Here is a 10,000-nt window from a genome sequence, read left to right on the forward strand (position 1 = left end):
GGGTTGCATCCTGCCTCCTTAGGAGTCTATCACTCTTCTTACTATGTCCGCCGTTTCTTGGATCACACACTTTTGCATGAGTCCTGGAGCTACTTCAGCCTCTAGTTTATCCAGATTCTTTTTCAGGGATCTTGGGATCGTGCCTAGTGTTCCTATGATTATGGGTACAATTTCCACTGGCATATCCCATATCCTTCTTATTTCTATTTTCAGGTCTTTATACTTATCCATTCTTTCCCTTTCTTTCTCTTCAACTCTGGTGTCCCATGGTATTGCGACATCAATGAGTGATACTTTCTTCTTGATTTTGTCAATTAACGTCACGTCTGGTCTGTTTGCACGTATCACCCTATTTGTTCTGATGCCATATTCACAGAGGATCTTTGCCTGATCGTTTTCTATCACTCCCTCAGGTTGGTGCTCGTACCACTTATTACTGCAAGGTAGCTGGTGTTTCTTGCACGGGCTCCAGTGAAGGGCTTTTGCTACTGAATCATGCCTCTTTTTGTACCGGTTCTGTGCAAGTGCCGGACATTCGCTTGCTATGTGGTTTATGGTCTCATTTTTCGTATTGCACTTCCTACATATGGGAGAGATGTTATTTCCATCTATCGTTCTTTGGATATATCTGGTTCTTAGGGCCTGATCTTGTGCCGCTGTTATCATTCCTTCAGTTTCCTTCTTGAGCTCTCCCCTCTGTAACCATTGCCATGTGTCATCGCTGGCCAGTTCTTTAGTCTGTCTCATGTATTGTCCGTGCATTGGTTTGTTGTGCTATTCCTCTGTTCTTTTGGTCATTCTCCTGTTTCTGTATATTTCTGGGTCTTCGTCTACTTTTATCAGTCCTTCTTCCCATGCACTCTTGAGCCACTCGTCTTCACTTCACTGGTTGTCAAATATTGCCCCAGTGTTCTGTTCTCGATGTTGACGCAGTCCTCTATGCTTAGTAGTCCTTTTCGTTTTCTACGTCCCTTCCATTCCGTACAGTGACCCAAATCTTACACTGTACAGGCCATCCGACTGCAGTTTCGTTGCTTTTCATTTTTTTTATCTTTATTTTTATATTTATTCTATTTTTTGTTTTGTTTCGCTAGAGGACTTTTGGCTCCTCGGCTTCACCCTGGAATCCATTAGCGACTCTTGTGCAAATCGTTTCGTAGGTTTTCGAGATAAATGAATTTATCGCTTTGAACATCCTACGCAGGATGCCCTTCGAGTCCTCGAGTACTGGTTCTGTGCAAGTGCCGGGCATTCGCTTGCTATGTGGTTTATGGTTTAATTTTTCGTATTGCACTTCCTACATATGGGAGAGATGTTATTTCCGTCTATCGTATTTTGAACATATCTGGTTCTTAGGGCCTGATCTTGTGCCCCCCCCCCCCCCCCCCCGCTGTTATCATTCCTTCAGTTTCCTTCTTTAGCTCTTCCTTCTGTAGCCATTGCCATGTGTCATCGCTGGCTAGGTCTTTAGTCTGTCTCATGTAATGTCCGTGCATTGGTTTGTTGTGCCAGTCCTCTGTTCTGTTTGTCATTCTCCTGTCTCTATATATTTCTGGGTCTTCGTCTACTTTTTATTAGTCCTTCTTTCCATGCACTCTTTAGCCACTCGTCTTCACTGGTTTTCAGATATTGCCCCAGTGCTCTGTTCTCGATGTTGATGCAGTCCTCTATACTTAATAGTCCTCTCCCTCCTTCCTTTCGTGTTATGTATAGTCTGTCCGTATTTGCTCTTGGGTGTAGTGCTTTGTGTATTGCCATATGTTTCCTGGTTTTCTGATCTATGCTGCGGAGTTCTGCCTTCGTCCATTCCATTATTCTTGCGCTGTATCTGATTTCTGGCACTGCCCATGTGGTCATGGCTTTTATCATATTTCCGGCGTTGAGTTTTGACTTGAGTATCGCCTTGAGTCTCTGACCGTCTTCCCTTCAATTGGGTTGAATACCTGGCTGCTGGACGAAGTTCCTCTGTTGCCAGAGGTTCCATTTACGTCGTTGTCGTTTACTCCTTTATTTCTTTCCATCATTACTGAGTTTTGCTATTTAACCCATAGCTGGACCCTACCCCATCAGGGATAGGTACTCATTTACAGCTGAGTAGATTGAGGAAATTATGGAAAAGATTCTTTCCCAAGGAATCAACGCTGAGGAGATTGATGACCTAACGCACGCTGCCACGGCGCCACATTATTATTATTATTATTATTATTATTATTATTATTATTATTATTATTATTATTATTATTATTATCCGCCTCGCCATCAAAATCTCTCTGGTGGTTTCTCACTCGTTCCCCGAATTCCAGAAAACGGAAAATTCCCAGGAATCATCCGTGGGCGTCTTTGACCTCTCTCAGATATTCCAAAGGGTTCCCGAAAGCAGTTAACGTTGTGGATTGGGTTTTGGAATAATTCCAAAGGCAGCCTCTGTTTGGGCGTTTAACTGAGAAAAACCATTTGTTGCATGTAGATTTTGATGTTTTCAAAGTTCGGTGCTGGATTACCTTAGATAATCGTGGTCGCATTTCTCTCTCTCTCTCTCTCTCTCTCTCTCTCTCTCTCTCTCTCTCTCTCTCTCTGCAGAAACTGTTCAGCTTTCCATTTGGATATCATGAAATGAATCATATAGATTTGTGAGAACCTCTCTCTCTCTCTCTCTCTCTCTCTCTCTCTCTCTCTCCTCTCTCTCTCTCTCTTCTCTCTCTCGGGGATATACTCTACGGTAAAGCTTGTTATTAAGACGTTAGGTACTTGTTGCATACATATCACGAACATGTTAAATAAAATGAGGGAAAATGCTGCATAAACCATATGAAGGACTGCTTAAGACTACCGACAGGTCGTCGACTTGTCTCTGCCATAAGTTGGCGACATGTTCAGGGCATGTTTTAGTATAGTTTAGGTGTTCCCCAAGGACCATAGCATCCTTTGGCAGGACGCGGTTACCTGTGAGAAGGTGTTTGTTAATTGAATTCTCAAGAAGATTTGAAAGAGCTAATTCCCAAAAGTTTTCAATGTGTTTGATTAGTTTACGAGAACTTGCTACTTTCCCTTTGATATTAGATTGTATTATGGTACATTGTTGTATCTTTAAATTTAATATTCGTACCGACCAGAATGGAATTCAAAAAATGCCCTCCTTTCTATTATTGTATAGCGTAGAAGAGATCCTCCTCTGTTGCAGTTTGACTATAGAAAATATAACTATATCTGTAGAGTGTATTTCCAGTTTATAATATTCTTTCCCTATCAAATGGGTCCCAGGATTTACAATCCAATATCTAACCAATATATTTCCATTTTAGTTCCTATCTTTTTTTATTTGCATTTCTATTCGTTTTCTACGTCCCTTTCATTCCGTACAGTGACCCAAATCTTACACTGTACAGGCCATCCGACTGCAGTTTCGTTGCTTTTCATTTTTTTATCTTTATTTTTATATTTATTCTATTTTTTGTTTTGTTTCGCTAGAGGACTTTTGGCTCCTCGGCTTCACCCTGGAATCCATTAGCGACTCTTGTGCAAATCGTTTCGTAGGTTTTCGAAATAAATGAATTTATCGCTTTGAACATCCTACGCAGGATGCCCCTCGAGTCCTTCATGGCCAATTTATATGTCCTCTCCCTCTATCCCACTGAGGAGAGGTCCTTCAGTTGATCCTTATGAAACTTTTTCTAAAAAGGACTCGGTTTCATAATATTCCTTTTACTTCGACATCTATATTATTTTGTCCTTCATGAAAAGAAGTATTTCTCTCTGATAGAAGCATCACTCTACTCTTGCAGTTTTAGGGTTTTGAGAAATAGATAAACCGCTTACAAAAGGGAAAATATGTTAATATATAGAATTTAGGTGTATCGGTTTTATTATGTTTTACCTGACAGTAATTTTTTTATTTAATCACCTTCTAATAACTTGTCTCTCTTAATAATTTTGGAACCCTATGGTGTTGACTCTGTCCTTAGGTGAATTTTTACAGAAATATCTTTTTAGCAATTTTTATTATATATCAAGTGATTAAACCAATCAAAGCATCGTTCGGATAAAAACTAACACAAATAAACGAAAAAAAAAAAAAAAAACTTGTTTCTTTAAATTTCGGGATTTGCTGGAAAAAATATCAAACAGCACCGCATAAACTGAAGGAACCCCACAAAGTCCCATCTCTTTAGGCGGGAAATTTTCTGTCCTCTTATTGGCTGTCAATGCTATCATTAATTGCTTCTGCTGCCTACGTTATGAAAGAGTTGCCATTAGCCACTATCTTTCTAACTATAGACCATGATTTTCGTGTATATATCTTACCTTCATGTATATGTACTTTGCCATAATGATTACAATTCTATTATGAAATATTTTACTTGCGATCTGAAATAAATAAATGTTTTAAAGTCTTTATTATTTAAGTTTTTCTCTATAAAAGAGCAACCAGTATGTTTTCTAATGGCAAAGACAGATTCTTACCCATGGAATCTAGAATAGAGAACAAAATATCTACATTAATATTTAGTGAAATTAAAGCTATAAAATCAGATTTCCTTCTTTGCTCGCTTTTCATTTGATAATATATCATTTCACATCATTATTGTGAGCGATGACCAACAATAATAAGTGTAAAATCAACCTTTTTTTTTGTAGGAATTGTGACTCACAAAAATGGCAACAATGGCGGACGGTATCGTCTGCATATACAGATAAAAAGGTTAACAAAAGTATAGAGGCGAAGCTCATATTTCATTTCACCTCGAGTGATTCAAGTATTTTAACAAACACCACGATGCAAGAGCAGACGCCCCAAAACTTTTATACTTGTCGAAACTGAAATATCTTAATCTTACGTAGCGACACCTGGCAACTATATAATATCTAAACAAAGAGAACGGACAATCGTGTGTTGTCCCATTCATAAATATGGTTGTTGACGGCAACAGATATAGTAAACAATAACATTCCCGTGACTGAAGGAGGTAATGCGTGATTTTATTCTTCGTGCTTTATACACACACACACACACGCACACACACACACACATACACACACACACACATATATATATATATATATATTATATATATATATATATATATATATATATATATATATATATATATATATATATATATATATATCTAAGTTATTATTCTACATTTACCTATATGTAAATTAGTGAACCATTACTGACGAGGTGATAACACTGATACTCATGAAATATAATAATGATAATAATAATAATAATAATAATAATAATAATAATAAAATAATAATAATATGCTGGAAACAGACCTTCTTTCAAACAAGTTTTATTAAAAATAATGGCAGAATTCACAGAATTGATTTTGTACATTATTCTTTCAATTCTCCTTATGATTTGCCTTTCTGGCACGCTGGTATTATAAAGCAGCTGCCCAATATTCATCATGCTGTAGGTCGTCAACGGAAATTTCGGGCGGGCTGTGGTTATCAAAAGCAAACTGGTTATCAGGGACAGGCTGGGGTCGTTAACAGGTATACAGGTGCGTTTCGTAGGTCGGGAACAGGCCGTAGTCGTCAGGGGTCTATCCGGTATTTCTTGTTATTTCTTCGTTTCTGGTTTTTAAAAGGCATCTACATGTTTCGGCCACCTCGTTTGGCCATCTTCGGGACGTGATCGCTGACTGCAATGGTCTGTGTCAGATGTATTCACGCTATTTATTGCATTCGGGTGGCTTGAAGAAACGGGTACCTCACTTTTCATTGGGCAATACCTGTGACGTCACGAGCGATGTCATCAGGGGGCCCGTTGCTGGTTGGCTGTCCTCTTCATGGGCGGAGCCTCATCCTTATTGGTGATGGTGGAGGTCCCCTCGAAGGGCGTGCTACCAGGTCGTCCTCAGGGCGAGAGCTTGAGCTGCGATTACCCTCAGGGTTACTAAGGACGTCCTCAGGATGAGAGCTAACACTTCTATCATCCTCAGGATCCCTCTGGTGCGATGGTCGTTGTGGGGCGGTGTCTGCTGCTCTCCTGACGGCGGTGGGGAGGAGGAAGGTCTCCTGTGTGGCGTTCAAACTGGGCTTCTCCCTCCCGATGTGCAGCGCTTCTAAGATTCGCAAACGACGTAGATCGGGTGCTTCGTCGATAACCTCGAATTTACCGACGATGTCGCTGCGGCGGATTCTTTTATTATGTGCAGTCCTTGCATGATTAAATACTGCTGCTTCCTGCGCGTGACAGGAGATCCTCTTGGAGAGGCGCATTGACGTCATCCCGATGTAAGTTCCGAGGATGCCTCAGAACTTACACAGCAAAAATTTAAAGAAATAAAATTTAGCAAAAAGTAAAATCTTCAGAAATATCGACATTTCAGGAAAAATACCAAACAGCAACGCATAAACTGGAGGAACCTCATAAAGTTCCTTCTTTATTGGGGGGAAATGAGCAGCCCTCTTATTGGCTGTCGATGACATCATGAACTTCGTCTGGTGCTTACGTCATGGAAGAGTTGACATACGATGCTATCTATCTAACTAAACCATCATTTCTTAAAAATTATCTCGTTTTTTGTATTTATGTGGACGACACAAAGTTTTAGATCCTATGAAAAATATTTTCAGATCGGTCTGAGATAAGAAATTGCTTTGTAAATGCTAATTATTTAATATTTTCTTTATAAAAGAGTAGCCAGTTTGTGTTGTGAACGGCTCTGAGGGAGTATTCATATCCAAGGATTCTAGAGTATGTGGCAAAAAGCTTCTATATTAATTTCTTTTCCACTTAAAGCTTCAGAATCTAATTTCAAATAACATTTCAGCTAATTATTATAAGAATATCAACAATAATTAAAGATACAAAGACACCATTTTTGCAAGAATTAGAGTAAACTGAAATGGCTACAATGGCTGAAGGTAGAGTCTGCATAAGTATGTAAAAAGACTAGTTAGTTACCTTTTAGGCTTAAGAAATCCAGACAATATTACGCATTGAGTTGAAGCTCATATTTCATTATACCTCCAGTGATTCCATACCTTTAATAACTACTACGATGCAAGAGCAAACATCCCAAAAGTGAATATTTGTCGACATTTAAATGCCTTAGCTTTACGTAGCGACACCTGGCAACTATATAAATCCCTAAACAAAGAGAACGGAAAATCGTCTTTTGTCTCATTCATAAATATGGTAGATGTCGCAGACGGTTATGGTAAACGAAAGCATTCCTGTCACAAGGGATGTAACAAGTGAGTTTATTATTAATAATTATTGTTTAACATATTCTATTCTAGTTATTATTGCCCATTTATTATACGCAGATTAATGTACCATTCGTAATTAGGTAATAACATTGAACTTATGAATAGTATTATTAATAATGGTATTTTAAAACTCAGAAACCTCACCCAATTAATTATCTTTGAATATATTAACCCTTAGGTTACTAATCAGAATAATGAGAGCTTCATTTTACACAAAATTATATTCATCTCTTTCCTCTAGAACATAATGCTGGTTATGAGGCTCTGTCTATCTTCATCGATGAACGAGAATAATTAGTTAAAAAGGAAGATTCAGAAAAATAAGATGGAAAAGAAAGTGAATTACATGAGAGATAATATTTTAAAATTTAAGTGAAACTGGAAAATGTGGATTCAAGAATGATACACACTAAATTTGAGGAAGGCATTTGACAATGAATGATTAAAATACGAACTAAATTTCTTTGTTCATCCCGTTGGTAGTAGTTACCACATCCAATATATAACATTGTTTCTCTATCACAAAATAAAAATAATACACAAACACACACACATACACACACTTACGCTGGTACACACAAACAAGCACACCATCGTGTACATATAAGGACAAGGAGAACCTCGTGTCTACTGGAAAGTAAAATTCTCTCATCTCTCCACATAGAAGTGATGCTTAAACAAATTTATTAGCCCCGTTTTACGAATAAAAATATCCATGTTTTAAAAAATAGTACATCATGAATGAGTAGTTAGTCAAAGGAAAATAATATACTGTGAGAATTTTCGATTACAGTACATTAAAAACGAAGAAAGTATCAGGTAAAAAGATCATTCAAAGGACAGCTGAAGAAGCTCTTGAATCATTTTGTATATAGTGTTATATTACAATTTTTTTTAAACGGTAATAATGGTAATACTCACATTTCTTCAGAGGCAAACAATCACTGACATAATGAAGCTCATAAACTCGTTGATAATGAAACATTGCATCTAGTTGCAGTGTCAGGTTTAATGCTAATCAGTCTGCGAGGAGGACGTTTGATCTTGGTTGCAACTAGAATGTGGAGAAGTCTGCCTAGTGCAGTTTTGGAATCTTCTGATTTCCAAATGTTCAAGCAGGGAGCAAATTCGTCTCCTGAATTTTGGTTATGTCTCTTTTATTTACCATTCCCTCATTTTTATTTATTTATCACTTATTCTTCTAACCCTGGCTCTCTCCATAAGGGTTTTAAGCTGAAGATTTATAGAAAGAAAATTATAATATTTTTTTTATATTAAACTTCAAATCAATATAATCAAGATATTACTGATATAAAATAGTAATTATGTCACATAAATACGATAAAACGAGAAAAATTAAAATTTATAGAGGACGGAGAATCTTCAGAAATTCGGTCATGTCTGGAAAAAAAGGAGGGAAATTTGCTGTCCTCTCTTTGGCTGTCGATGACGACATTAACTGCTCCTGCTGCCTAAGGCACGAAAGTTGCTACATGATACTAACTTTTTAACTATAAATCATCATTTCTCTACACTTATCTCGCGTTTTGTATCTGTCGAGTTATACATTGATTAAAATTCATCATATTATATTTTCGGACATATCTGACATGGTGAAATTATTTTTAAGTGTTGATTATTTGATATTTTCTCCACAGAGGAGTATCCAGTTTATGTTTTTAACAACATCTCGTGAGTATTCTTAGCCAAGGACTCTGAAGTAGTAAGTAAAAAAATTATATTAGTATTTATGCAATCAATGGTATAAAATCTCATTTCATTCTTTAAGGTTTCTTAATCAGATTGTACAAGGTTTCAAATATTTATTGTGCTAAATGAACGACAATAAAAGATCCATACAAAATTTTTCGTGAGTATTACAGTTCCTCCATATGGCTACATTGGAAGGTGTCGTCTGCATAATTGAGGAAAAAAACACTAGTCGGTTTGTCTTGTATGAGAAATGCGGATAATACGGCGTATGGAGCCGAAGTACATATTTCATTACACCTCCAGAAGTTCCATACCTTTGATCACTACTACGATAGAAGAGCTGGCAACACAAAAGTAAGTATTTTTCGAATATTATGTCTGTTATTTTTACATGGAGAAATCTGGCAATTATTAACTTCCGTTTTCTCTCGTTAAGTATGTTCAGTACTGAATGACAGAAAATAGACGATCGTCCGCAGCCCCACTCATAAATACGGTTGATTTCGTCAACAGATATTGTAAACAATGTTATTGCCATCTTGGTAGGATTCAGCAATAGAGTTTATTCGTAGTAATATTCTCTTAAAAAATTTTTCTGCCCTTGTAACTATTAAAACTATGGAGTTATTGCATGGCTGGTGAAATGCATACTTCGCCCCGATACATAATAGTTATCTGTATTTCTAAAGACTAGTAGGTAACCGAGGAGTCTCTTTCATTACTCATGCAGACGCTACCTTCCTAGATTATAGCCAATTAAATGAACTCTAAAGCTTCCGAAAACATGGTTTTGTATCGTAAGCTGTTATTCATTTCTAACAGTAATTATTTTAAATGTTATCTAATCTGATAACAAGGCATTGGAAAAGGAAATTGATTTTACATTTTTAACTGAAAGAAAAATTAACATATGCATGTTCCTTCCTCTTACTCTAGAATCCTTTGATAGGGATACTATCTTGAAGGTATTAAAAGCATGAACTGGCTACTCATGTATGAATAAAATACTACATAATTAAAGCTTCAAAACATTTGTTTATTCAAGATCGAATTGAAAATA

The sequence above is a fragment of the Macrobrachium nipponense genome, chromosome 4 (genome assembly GCF_015104395.2).
Source record: "Macrobrachium nipponense isolate FS-2020 chromosome 4, ASM1510439v2, whole genome shotgun sequence".
NCBI classification, from domain to species: Eukaryota; Metazoa; Arthropoda; class Malacostraca; order Decapoda; family Palaemonidae; genus Macrobrachium; species Macrobrachium nipponense.